Raw genomic sequence first — 14613 nt, forward strand, 5'->3', positions numbered from 1 at the left:
CAGCATAGGGCATATAATTCACAGAGCAGACCTGTGGCAAATTCAGTTGGACCTTAAAACATACAGGTTTCATTCATACAGGTACAATAACCTTTTAAGACAGACTTTACACATGTATAAACCAATCATGAGGCGTCATTGCAAGGCCATCACGGATGTTCTGCTACTGATATCACTGTCCTGATGTGCCTGTGTCATGTGTGTGTGTGTGTGTGTGTGTGTGTGTGTGTGTGTGTATATATATATATATATATATATATATATATATATATATATATATACACATATACACACACACATACATACAACACACACACACACACACATATACATATTTATATATATATATATATATATATATATATACACACATATATATATATACATACACACACACACACACACACACACACACACATATATATATATATATATATATAGCAGGCAGGGAGAATCTGAAAGGAAAAGATGGACAGAAACAAAGCCAGATGGAGGTAGAAACATGAAAAGATAGGCAGTAGGAAAAAAAAAAAAACAGTATAGTGCTGCTGATGGCTGTTTCCTTCCTGTGCACCCTCAAACTCCCTTCATCAATCTAAGAAAACTGGGCAGTGTTGTGGTTAGACTTTGCTTCTTTACTTTACACCGAGCCAATCCTTTGTGAGGATCTACTGTAAATCTGGAGGAGAGAAGCCAAGGACACCGGCAAGGGGGGGATGATGCTCTGCGACAGGCCAAGAGAATCCTGCTGATTTCCAAAAGTAAGGAGCACAGTCCACGGTCAGCTGTAAGAGTCACTGAGGATTAAGGCCTTCCTGTGGAAACTCGGCTCACCGTTATGTCCCCAGTTTGACATCTGCACAAGAGAAAAAGAACACAATAGTTTTGGTCTCAGGCTCTTCTCATTTGTACTATCATTCATTAATAATCGCCTGGGTAAAGTATTAAAGGTCCCCATATTGCAAAAAGTGAGATTTTAATGATTTTTTTTATTATGAGGTAGTCTAGGTGCTATAGGGCTACAAGTTAACTAATAATTTTTTTGGCAGTCGACTAATCTGTTGATTTTTTTCCCGATTAGTCAACGATTCTTTTTGCAGACTGATCTCATGAAGTGGCGTATGTATGACACGCCAATTCGTATGCCATTTTGGTGTGTTATCAAGGCACATAATCGCTTTTTAGCGTGTTTATGAACGCTGTTTGGCCTCCATTGACCTACATTACCTGTGACTTTGCACTGTAGCGAGTAGTATGAAAGGACGGAAGTCCGTGGAGAGAAGGTTGGTTAGGGTGGTGGATGGGTAAAACACAGGAATTTCACCCAGGAGAGCAGGGATCACGTCCCGTGTGTGGCGTTTATCAACAGTTTTTATTTTATTTATCTTTTTAAGCCTTCCCCAATGTTTCTTTCCTAAACCCAACCATTTATTGTTTTTTCCCAAGCGTGTGACAATGGTCACCGTCGTAATTTTGTCGTTTTTTTTGTGTTACTAAAGCCTTTCCCAATGTTATTTTCCTAAACCCAACCTTTATTTTATTTATTTTTTTACACGCGTGACGTTCTCGCGATAGCACGGCACGTTCTCGCAATAACACGCAACGTGGCGACGCCACGTGGTGTGTATGTTTACATCCGCTGTATACAGCTTAGACATACACGTGGAAAGCTCAAAATGCGTACAGAGATAACACGCCATTGGTCTTTAGGAAAGTGCCGTGTATGTTTACGCAAAGTTATGATGCCCTCGAACTCTGCTTCCTTTGTGCGGGGGCTCCAGTGCATGTTTTACCTCACCTGCTGAAGTCTGTACACCTGTGAATGTCACCTAGTTGTCCTGTCACTGCCCCAGCATAACTTCAGTTCCCATAGCAAATTAAAATAATGAAACTTAAGCTTGATAGCTTAATCAAATGTATTTCTGACATTAATACTGGTGGTTACAATCCAAATAAAATTAATGAATTAAATAAAACACTAAAGTGCAAATCTAAATGTAGTGCTCCACAATGTTTGGTCCTGCGCCAGCGACAAGACGTTGGAATAGAATTTCATTGGTCATTTTATATGACAACTTGTAAAACAACGTAGCTAATATTGAAGAAATGTAACAAAGTAATATTATTGTCCATTTTTTTTGGTTTACACTGAAATAGCAACATCTATGTAATTAGACTTTAATGGAAAGGGGGTATCTAACTATCTAACAGCCAGTGTGGGAAATATTGAGTGATGCGGGAGCCAGAGACAGATGAGTTCATGACACTCACACAACCACTATTTGTTTTTGCGAAGTAAGATTTATATATTTAGCAGCCTATATGGATTTATTTTTATTTTTTTCCCCAAAGAAGCAGTCTCCTCTCTTTGCGTCTCTAATGTAACCTCTCTCTCACCCAAGCGGTACCGCAGCATGTGGCAAATGTTGCGGTAGATTTTGTGACGAGACCGAATACTACAGCACTGCCGAGGTCTATCAACACAGCTCCGCCGACTGCAAGTGCAGGCAAGCAGGGGGTTAAGACCATAAACAAAGAGAGGAGGGCGAACGTTAGGCTAAAGCTTGCTAACATTAGCCACCATGATCTACCGGTCATACCAAACCAAGTAAATAAATAAAAAGGAGCTAAACATTACCCCCAAAATTTTTTTTGTAAGAATAATGTGTTATTCCTTTTTGCAAAAGTAACACAGTCTGCATTCATTGATTTTTTTTGGCCACTTGAGGGCAGCTCAACAAGCTCAAAACACACTATCAACATCGCATAACCTTGTTATGACAAACATGTTAGCAAACAGTTGCAGTAGCACACCTATTTACACATCCAGCAGATAAGGAGCAACATAAGCATTCATTTGGAGCATAATTTTGGTCCCCTTAGGAATGCAAATCCAGTAATCACTCTCCTTTCATTCCTGTTTCTGTGAGTTGTATTAAACCAAAACAACTGGCTGAAAGACACTTACATACTAAAAATATTGAACAGTGCAGCTTTAAAGAAAAATTGCCCTCATCCGGATACAAATTCAGTGATATGAAGTGGTCCAATGGGAAATCTGCTTTCTATTTTTTGTCAGCATATTTTAACAAACAAACAATGCGACTATGGAGGACTAAAAATGACAGAAGGAAAAATAAATAAATAAATAAAAGTAGAAATAAATAAATAAATGCAGAAATATAGTGAAAATAAATACATTTTGGTAACATAAATGGCTATTTCTGTATTTTTACATGTATTTATTTATTTATGCATTTCTATATGTATTTATTTATGTATTTATACATTTATTTATATATTTATGTATTTATATATTTATTTATTTATATATTTATTTCTACATTTATTTATTTCTGTATTTCCACATTTATTTATTTCTGTATTTCTGTATTTCCACATTTATTTTTCCCTGCGCCTGTATGCTAATTGAGTGGGGGGTGCCAACATCAGTCTGAAGAAGGATTGGTTAGAGCGATGTGATCAAATCTACTACTACTGCCTTGATTTCACTGGTACAACGAAGCCTACTCGGTAATGCTGCTTATGTGCAGGTTGAACACCCCTATACAGCATAGTGTATATTAATGATAAACAACTAGATTTTCAAAAGTGGAGGAATATATAACCACCATAAACGATATTCTGAGATAAAATTGTGATAAAATAACTTCCGCATCTATCTATCACTGACCGGAAGTGACGTAACGCGAGGGACTCTGGTCAAGTTCATGCTCAAATTACAATGGACGTGGATGAAGAAACCGAGCTCTCCAACGTTGGCGAGCATGCCTATGATGGCCCCCAGGCCTAATTATGAGCCTCCTAGAAGAGATAGAGGTCAGGGGGAGATTAGGGGGAGATCAGGGGGAGGAACAATGGGCAGAAGAGAGAAGTAGAGTTGCGAACCAGTGGCGAATAGGGCAAGTGACTTGGTGAGTTACTGTGTAGTACGGTGGCTAATGCTGGTTCATCTAGGCTAGTACATCGGTGTTATACAATAAATCTGCTTTAGCAAACATACTTTCGACCTTGTTTTAGATTAAAAATACATGTAGATTGTCTTAATTTAAGCCAGCAACGTTTTGTCTTGTGATATTCTACAACCTAAGATTTTAATGCTGAGACAGGGACTGTGGAGTCCATCCAAGCCATGGATGTATTAAGAGAAGCAGGCTAGCACTAGCACATAGTTGTTTTGTTGGCTAGGTGCTTCTGCGGACATTGTGAGGCTATGGCGTCGGGGCGTGATAGCATGTGTTGTCGAGAGGTGGATGCCTACTGGGCACTAGTTGAGGGTTTAGTCCCGGCCACGGACATGACCTGCCTGACGCTCCATCCCGGCTTTGATGCCTGCTGCCTCAACCCGTTCTCGCTGCAGGTAGCATACCTCAACTTCAGGCAGGAGTATGGCCCTCTCCAAGCCAACAGACCAGAGTATGTTTAGATGAGAGTAATTTAAACACTATTATATTATTATACACTTCTATTATAGTCGCCAGTTTTCTACACAAATAACTATCAAAATAATTAATGTACATACTGTAACTACTTATATATAGCCATATTCTACTGCACTTCATACTATTCCTCCTGCACATACAGTACACTTATTCTTACGTTACCGTTTCTGCACTACAATGGTACTGTTACCACACTGCACATATCTGTCTATGTGGTTCATACTGAATATCCATATTTATTCCGTTTTTCTTATAATATATTCTGTTAATACCCTGCATATATCTATATTCTTACTATGTTACTCCTACTACATTGCACATATCTGTACATGTTGTTCATTAATTACACTTAGTTATACATATTTGATTTTTTTCACTTCTAGTTGGACGCAAACTGCATTTTGTTGTCTTTGTACTTGTACTCTGCACAATGACAATAAAGTATAATCTAATCTAATCTAATGTGCATTATTGATGCTGAGGGATTAGCAGATTTTTTAACTCTGATGTACATACATACCTTTATGGAATAGAATAACTGAAAATGTTACATCAAATAAGTCTGTCACTCTTGATCATATTGACTATGTTAACAGGATTATCAATATCAACATTGCACCCCTATCATTCTCTAGGCAATTCCGATACACAGCCTAGAGGCAGGTGGTCCGATAGACATATGGGTTTCTGGGCAGGGAGATCAGGAAGGCAATACCAGCTTGTGTTGTGGCCGCAATCAGAAGGCAGTTTCCAGAGGAAGGGAGGCAATCAATAAATATATTTTCTTCTCACAAAATGAACACAATCACAAAGTGTCTTGTTGTATAAAATGTATTCATAATTTCATTGATAGTAACTAGGAGTGTTGGGCAAGTTACTTCCAAAATGCATTTCATTATAGATTACTAGTAACTGTCATTTCAGAGTAATTAGTTATATTACAATATTACTGTCTCTGAATTGTAATGCTTTACACTACTTTTGCATTACTTTTAGAAGTTTGACTTGGCAGGTAGCTTGTGAATTTCACCACCAGATCAATAAAGTCTCATCTTTATCAACTTTAATACATCATAACAAGAGTTATCTCAAGTCACAAATAGAGTAGGTCTAGACCACACTATAATTTACAGGGACCCAACAATTCTAGTAATTGCCCCAAGAGCAAGCATTCAGTGTGACAGTGGCGAGGAAAACCTCCCTCTCAGGAAGAAACCTGGGACTGACCCAGGCTCTTGGTAGGCGGTGTCTGACGGTGTCGGTTAGGGGTGTGATGAACAGTGGCAATAATAGTCACAATAAAGATAATTGAACTACGACTATAAATAGTAGTTGCAGTAGTTCATGGCGTTACAGGACGAAGCAGGGAACTGCACGGCGTAGCAGGGTGTAGCAGGACCACGGCGACAGCTGCAGCCATGATTTAGGGGCCACCCTAGTCCTAGGAAAACTGCTAGGCGAAAAAAAATAAAAAAATAAAAGAGTGGTCACAACACATCCTAATACAGTCCAGTATGAAATGTCTTCTTCCTACCATTAGAAGTAATTTGTAAATGTTTATGTGTCATATACAGCTAATGATAGACACAAGTTACACTACCTGATGAGCATTGCAGACATCTGATGTTGCACTGTGACCCACGATGAAGCACTAATGGTCCAGGATCCTGTAGAGAGAAGCCCTCTGTCTCTTCAAAATCTACACTGCTAGGTGCATCTATCCCTTCATTACTGGCTGCACTCTCTGCCAAAATCTGAAAAACACGGAGGTTCAAAATCACTCACAAAAATAGGATACAAGCTTAGTTACCAACTGGATCAGTAATAATAATAAAAAAAAGAGAAATAAAACACAAGCAGCTCTGACGTGTCAAAACCTCTAGTGGCAAAATCTAGGAGATTTCAGCATATTGATTAATATATCAATTTGGACTTTCTAAATTACCAGAGAGTAGCCTACTGGGATACAAAATCATGCGGGAGAACGGTCTGAATTGAAATGCAGGGGAAACTGGAGTTTTGGGCTAGCTAGCTGCCTGCCAACAGCTCATAGCTAGCTTAATAAAATGCGGGGGAAACGGGGGTGTTTGGGCTAGCTAGCTTCCAACAGCTCATAGCTAGCTTAATGCAAACTGCATTGATGTCAAGGCAGACAATTACGAAAACCTGTTCTAAAGCTCAGTCTCTCCCTCTCTCTGTATACTGAAGCCCTGATGCTAGGAATTTGCAGTCAGCGCATTTTTTTTGCAGTCAGCGAATGATTTCAGACGCAATTTTAGCTACTCCTGTCATCAAATCATCAGCTACCAAATGTTTGCTAATGCAATAGCCAAGTTAACATGTATGTTACTGGTTAGATGGTGGATTGCCCAATACATACACGGTCCGTGTACGTTTTGATAGTTTGTTTTTTCGTTTGAACCACAAAACAAAATAACGAGAAACCTGCTGTTTTTGGTTTGTCGTTTCAAACCAAAAACAAAGAAACGGTAAAAAAAAGAGCCGTTCTCCGTTTTTGGTTTCTGAATCCAAAACGAAAAACGACTAAACCAAATTCAAATAACGGTCCGATTTTGGTTTTTTGAAATTCCTTTTTTCATTTCTCCGTTTGAATAGGCTATCTACATTAAAAAAAAGACAATGTTGGCCACGTGACCCGGAAGTAATAGTAAATATAGCCAATAGCTTTTAGAACGGTCATAATATGCAGCATAACGTTATACCAGAGTAACGTTAGAAGAAAAAAAATCAATCAATAAATAGGCTTATATAAACCTGGACCGAAAGAAATATGTTAGCAACAGTAGTTTATTACAGTGATTTAATATCGTGCCTATCCACGCATCACCAGTCCCGTTTAATGAGCGCATTGTTTGGTTCAATGCAGTTGGTAATAGTTAACCTAAGAACTTATTGTGTGTGCAGAGTTGTTACTGTTAGCTCTATATTATATAGGGGAGAGCAGGGAGAGTTTAAATACTTTTTAATTAAACGTAATTTACAAAGCGATCATATCGCACTGAAAGCTAATATTTTATCACTAGCAACCTACACCTGTCCTCTGTCAAATACAGTTGCATTTTCAGCTTTGAACAAAACCGTTCAGGAATTATTACAGTAAAAGTGGTGCGTGCGTTATGTTTCATTTGTCCCTCCTGGTGGGGACGATTGAAACAGCATAGGGGGACGTATGAAACATACGGTTTAAGCCATATAAACTTCCCACAACTTCAATATTTTACTACATATCATGAATTGTACTCCCAAAAGTTGTTATTTCAGATAGATTGTTGCTGGGCTATACGTCTTCGTGAATATCTGTTAACAACTCATTGCCGTCACCTTGAAGCGTGTATGAAGCGGTTTTTGAAATATCATGCACTGTCGGTGATGATTCTGCCATTTGTATAGCTAGAACAGTAAGTTTTCCCATTTATATCAAGTTTCTATTGTGGAAAATGTTGTTTCACTAGGTTTTTACGTGGGTTAAGTCACTGCATCCAAATAAGTGCCCTTAACGACCCACAGCCCATCAGTCTCCATAGGATAACGGGAAAACTCGACCCCCTACCTGGTGGGGCCCATTACGGTGGAAACCACATTAAATATTAATTTAATTAGGGGAGAGCCGGGACGATTGAAACGCGGTACAGATGAAACATTCCAGTTTTCTCCGAGTGCAATGATGATAGACAGACTTCCTTAGGTTAAAACATTTAATCTCCTATCAGCCAAATATCTTCCTGTTATTTCCTTTTATCACGGAGTTACAGGCGATAAACAAGTTTTGATGGTCGAAAGTAAACTTCCTTAGCGGTTAGGGTAGCTAAATTTTTTCAATTATTAATGAGTGTTTTTCATTTAAAGTTTCGACTACATGCTTATTCGGTAGACTATTTAGTGGTCTCCACAATCCCAGACTTTCATATTGCATGCTTGTTTACATGCAAAACAAGTTATAATGGCATATGTCTATGTCGGGAAGGTTGAGCTGTTTCAACTGTCCCCGATCTGGCTGTAACTCCAAGTATTTTAAGTAAATGCACAAATATCTGTGTTTATACAATAATTCATGGAGGGGATGGAAAAGCAGTTTTAGAAAGATGAAAATATATTTGGGCTCCACCAGGTAGGGGGTCGAGTTTTCCCGTTATCCTATGGAGACTGATGGGCTGTGGGTCGTTAAGGGCACTTATTTGGATGCAGTGACTTAACCCACGTAAAAACCTAGTGAAACGACATTTTCCACAATAGAAACTTGATATAAATGGGAAAACTTACTGTTCTAGCTATACAAATGGCAGAATCATCACCGACAGTGCATGATATTTCAAAAAACGTTTCATACGCTTCAAGGTGATGGCAGAGTTGTTAACAGATATTCACGAAGACGTATAGCCCAGCAACAATCTATCTGAAATAACAACTTTTGGGAGTACCATTCAAAATATTAGCTTTCAGTGCGATATGATCGCTTTGTAAATTACGTTTAATTAAAAAGTATTTAAACTCTCCCGGCTCTTCCCTATATAATATAGAGCTAACAGTAACAACTCTGCACACACAATAAGTTCTTAGGTTAACTATTAACAACTGTATTGAACCAAACAATGCGCTCATTAAACGTGACTGGTGATGCGTGGATAGGCACGATATTAAATCACTGTAATAAACTACTGTTGCTAACATATGTCTTTCGGTCCAGGTTTTTATAAGCCTATTTATTGATTTCTTTTTTCTTCTAACGTTACTCTGGTATAACGTTATGCTGCATATTATGACCGTTCTAAAAGCTTGGCTTTTATAGGCCACATTTACGATTACTTCCGGGTCACATGGCCAACATGTCTTTCTTTTAATGTAGATATTCAAACGGAGAAATGAAAAAAGGAATTTCAAAAAACCAAAATCGGACCGTTGAATTTGGTTTAGTCTTTTTTCGTTTTTGGATTCAGAAACCAAAAACGGAGAGCGGCTTTTTTTTTACCGTTTCTTTGTTTTTGGTTTGAAACGACAAACCAAAAACAGCAGGTTTCTTGTTATTTTGTTTTGTGGTTCAAACGAAAAAACAAACTATCAAAACGTACACGGACCATACACGCTCAAATAACTTCTTTATTCTGAAATGATTAGACTAAAACATTACGAAATCAACCAAATTAAGAGTTACAAGAATTAAAAGTAAGACTTACTCTGCTAAGAGCTCTTTTTCGGTGCATGGAATTTCTGTAAGTGCTAGCACTTGGTCCTCCAGTCTTGCCTGCGCCAGATTCAGGTGAAAGCTTTGATGGTGGTGGACTTGATTCCATCGAGTGCACCGAGGGAACAGCATCGGTAATCAGCCTCACATGGTCCTTACTCCAAAATCCCATCCGAGACTCCAACAAATCTCCAGGTCTATAACTCTCCGGAGTGAAATGAGCGCCACAAACGACCGAGTGTGTACTGCAGTCAAGCCAGCCTCCACTTCGAAATGAGCGGTCAAACTAGCCACCCCTATATTTCGCGGTGCACGTATACACTTGCTATTACGGTGAGACCGTCAAAACTAAAAACAGGGAATTTTCCGACAAAGGCAATTTCCCATTCATTTATTCTGTCTGCCTGCCTGCCTGTCTGTCGTCTGTCTGTCTGTCTGTCTGTCTGTCTGTCAAAAAGAAAGAAAGAAAGATTTTAGCACACCTCACAACCTGTCACGCATGATATGCTGAATTCCAAAATAAGAGCCCCCCTTATTTATTATTTGTGTCTACAGATTCAGAAAATCATAAAAAACTCGAAAATGCATTTCCTGCAGAAAATGCGTGGGAATGCTGAACAGCTGAATTGCTAAAGCTAAACTGGTTGAATAGCTTAAATCCGTAAGAAGTTGAAGTAGTGAGAATAGTAGAAAAAGTGGAAATCGTTTTAATAAGTATGAATTCCATTAAAAAGTTAAGAGTTGATGCTAAACTGAATTGTTGGCTTTAAAAGTTGAAAAATGACAAAATATGTAGAACATTGTGAGGTCTGAGTATATGTTCTAACTGATAATGACTCACATATGCAGAAATATGAAACAAATTGTTTGAAAAATCTTAAAGCCCAAATGCATTGCGAGAGAGAGAGGCAGAGGGAGAGGGAGAGAGAGAGAGGAAAAGAAAGAGAGATGGAGAGAGAAAGGAAGAGAGGGGGGAAGAGAGGGAGGGAGAAGGAGGGATGAGAGAGAAGGAGAGAGAAAGAGAGACAGGGAGAAAGAGAGAGAGAGGGATAGAGGGAGAGAGAGAGGCAGAGGTAAAGAGAGAGAGAGAGAGAGAGAGAGAGAGGGAAAGAAAGAGGGGGAGAGAGAGAGGGAGAGATAAAGAGAGAGAAAGAGAAGGAAAGAGAGGGATAGAAAAGGAGAGAGAGGCAGAGGGAAAGAAAGAGGGAGAGAGAGGGAAATAGAGAAAGAGAGAGAGAGAGAGAGAGGGAGGGGGAGAGAGAGACAGGGAGGGAGAAGGAGGGATGGAGAGAGAAGGAGAGGGACAGGGAGAGAGAGGCAGAGGGAAAGAGACAGCGAGAGAGAGAGGGAAAGAGAGAAGACAGACAGAGAGAACTGTTCATATTACTGCCTGTAGTATCTGTATAGACTACTATTCATATTACTGCCTGTAGTATCTGTATAGACTACTGTTCATATTACTGCCTGTAGTATCTGTATAGACTAGTGTTTATATTACGGTGTCAGTACCCGATCCGTTCCACCGGCACAATCCGTTCTGCGCATGCGCAAGATGTTCATGCATGCGCTGTGGTACGAGGATTTACGACACTACCCAATCTGTTCCCACGCTAGCTAACGTTAGTTTAGCTAATAGCTAATTCGGCGGACCGCTAGGTGATTATAGCGGTCTGCAGTTAGCCTCCACCGGGAAGCTAACGTTAGTTTAGCTAACGGTTAATTTGGCTAACCGCTAGCTGATTGTAGCGGGCGCCCGTTACACTCCCCGTTAAGCTAACGTTAGTTTAGCTAACAGCTAATTCGGCTAACCGCTAGCTGAGACAGCATGTAAACTTTAAAAGACCCTCAAAATAAAACTTGAAAATAAACGCTAACATATATAACCGCTGTTACGTCAGTCTCTACTTGTGCTCATTTAAAATACAATCACTCAATACTTGTCTTTATTGTTATTACTGTAAAGTCTTAATTTAGCTGTAGCCTGCTTTTCCCATTATGTTTGACTTAACGTTATTTTAGACTGAATCTAGCTGTCCGTTCTGCCTGCACGATCCGTTCTGCGCGCGGTTATTTTAGACTGAAGGCTGTCGGCTAGCGGTTAGCGAATTAGCTGTTAGCTATCCCGGTGGAGGCGCGTGGAACAGATTGGGCAGGTCGTAAAACGGTATGGCATACGTATCATCTTGCACATGCGCAGAACGGATCGTGCCAGTGGAACGGATCGGGTACTGACATACTGCCTGTAGTTTCTGTATAGACTACTGTTCATATTACTGCCTGTAGTATCTGTATAGACTACTGTTCATATTACTGCCTGTAGTATCTGGGTGTGTCTGTGAAAGTGTTGTCATGGTAACGAATGGCCAGTGGATATGTTTGTAAACATGCTTTGAAGTGTAATCAAGTTGACGAGCAACACCTACTGAAACTGTCAGCTGGCCCACATGCAGTTCAGAGACCCTGAGAGCGAGCTCTCAAATAAAGCCTCAGACTGGCAAGACGATAAGAGTTATCAGTCAAATGACGTCATCCTGAGCACCACAAGACCTTTATGAACGTATCGGTATAAAATCTATATGGATAAACGTAAAAATGTGTGCATATCAGCGATTTAAAAAAGTGGTTCGTTCTGCTCTTCGCTGGAAAATATGCAGGACGTTTACCATTGCAGCGAATGGAGAAGAATTTGAAACTCTTGTCATTTAGAAGTTCATTGAGCCAAAAGTATAAGGCATATCGCATAACTGAGCACATTGTCTGAAACTAGACAAAAATACCTACGTTTTGATGTATAAATTGTGTATGACAAGTAGATATTGTGGGCATGAGAGCAATTTATAGAGAAGGAACTCGTACTTTTTTTAAGGCTCTGTGCTGTAGCTGTAACATCATCCACTCTAGCTCGTGCAATACACACTCACTATAAACGCAAAAAAAATCCTGAAATGATCACTGTTAAGATTATTTACAAAATGACGTGTTCTTAGATTTCTGAGGACGAAGGAGAGGCTAGGTTCGAATTGAAAGATTAAGCAAGATGGTTTAATAAAACAACATGAAAAACGATAGTCAAATCACAATTAAACATAAAACATAAAACACTACCAGCATCAGACTGCAAACATGCTTCCCCTGTCGGGACACAAGTTAGCAGCCATGCGACATGACAAACAATACACTGTAAACAGCGGACCACAGAACCTGTTCCCTTGTCGGGACCCAGGCTTGTGGTCCTGAGACATTCCCCGGATCACACATTTATTCCCTAAACCTGGGTCGTTCCTCAAATAAAATCTTCCCCTATTGGTCAGATGTCTCTCAAAAGAAAGGTGTATGTTCCCAATCAATGTCTTGAGGCTACTCCCGGTCACATGGTTCTTATCGAGACGGTGTCAATTGTTTCCAAACTACAGCAATACTCGTTCTTTGTCTTAATCACGTCTGGCTCGACAGGGGATGGCTCTCAAAGTTGTTTAAACAATAAGTCTTCCAGCGCTTTTACATTTATGCTAAATAACAGCAATGACCTAATTAATTCTTTATAAGCTACAGACGGTGTGAGCCAGACCAATGCTAATCAGTGTAGTTATTTGATTAGATCTAGCAAGTACATTGTGTTTAAACTTTTTAACTTCAACATCACTAAACTTAAACAGCTTTTTCACAAAAACTGTAAAAGATATCAAAACACTGAGCACACCCCGAATACCTGAATATTTTGTGAACAGTTTAAAGTTTGAATCACGTCTGTAGGTGGAAGAATGTAGGAGGAGATACATGTTGAAGCAGAAGAAGATTTGAAGGATTTGAAGCCTGCTCTCATTGACTTCAATGTTAAAAAAAGTGTTAAAAAGATTAATATTTTAAAAAGTATAAATAGTAGAAAAAAAGTTTAAGAAGTCCCATCATTAGCTGAAAGAGCTGAACATTTGAAAAGTTGAATGGTTTAAATAGGTGAAAGTATGCAGAAGTTACGCAGAGCCAAAAAACTTACGGAATAATAATAAAACTAGAAAATGCATTTCCTGCAGAAAATGCGTGGGAATGCTGAACAGCTGAATTGCTAAAGCTAAACTGGATAAATAGCTTAAATCCGTAAGAAGAAGTTGAAGAAGTGAGAATAGTTGAAAAAGTGGAAATCGGTTTAATAAGTATGAATTTAATTAAAAAGTTAAAAGTTTATGCTAAACTGAACTGTTGCCTTTAAAAGGTTGAATATGACAAAATATGTAGAACATTGTGAGGTCTGAGTATATTTTCTAACTGATAATGACTCATATGCAGAAATATGAAACAAATTGTATGAAAAATCTTAAAGCTCAAATGCATTGCACTAAACTGCTGAAACATCTGGAAAATGTTCAGAGTTGGAAGCTAAACGGCAATACCTAAATAAGTGAAGAGCTTGTTAGAAAAGCTGGAAGCTGAACTGTAATACTGTTAAAGATGAAAATTGAAATGAATTGCCTGAAAAGGCTGAAAGAAGAAACACTTTGTATTATTATCAGATGTATACACTGCATAGAACGAAAAAGCATCAATCTAGCTGAGATGAGAGGTGAAATATGTTAGGTGAAAAAAAATGGGGCTGAACAAGAAGAAAGAGGAAAGAGAGAAGGAGAGAAAGAGAGAAGAAAGAAGAGCATGACAGAAGAGAGGAGATGAGAGAAGAGAGAAGAGGAGAGAAAAAGAATAAAGAGAGAAGGAGAGAGAGAGGAAAAAGAGGAGAGGGAAAAGAGAGGAAAGATTGAAACATTGAGAAAGAGAGCAACTTTGACTAAAATTGATTAAAAAGGCTGAAAGTTTAAAGAGTTTGTGTTATTATCAGCCATATCCACTGCGTAGAACAAACAAGCATGACCCTAAAAAGCTGAGAGGTGGATATATTGTCTGAAAAGAAACGGGCTATATACATGGATGAAATCACAAATCACAAATGACCCTGGAGGG

At 38.9% G+C, this 14613-nt stretch overlaps 1 protein-coding gene across 4 annotated transcripts in view; it reads right to left on the bottom strand.

Annotated features, from left to right (window-relative positions):
* Nucleotides 1–425: 425 nt before the first annotated feature.
* The window catches only part of dtd1 (D-aminoacyl-tRNA deacylase 1), a 42667-nt gene continuing 28479 nt past the window's right edge, over nt 426–14613 (bottom strand). For 2 of the 4 annotated variants that reach the window (XM_039777138.1, XM_039777050.1), the window contains exon 6: nt 426–856. The gene's annotated coding sequence lies outside the window, so the exon portion shown is untranslated. Of the gene's footprint in view, nt 857–5764; nt 5917–6063; nt 6218–14613 lie in introns of those variants that run through there. The other 2 variants (XR_005636396.1, XR_005636390.1) reach the window with 2 other exon arrangements.

Source organism: Perca fluviatilis, chromosome 1 (assembly GCF_010015445.1).
Source record: "Perca fluviatilis chromosome 1, GENO_Pfluv_1.0, whole genome shotgun sequence".
Lineage (NCBI taxonomy): Eukaryota > Metazoa > Chordata > Actinopteri > Perciformes > Percidae > Perca > Perca fluviatilis.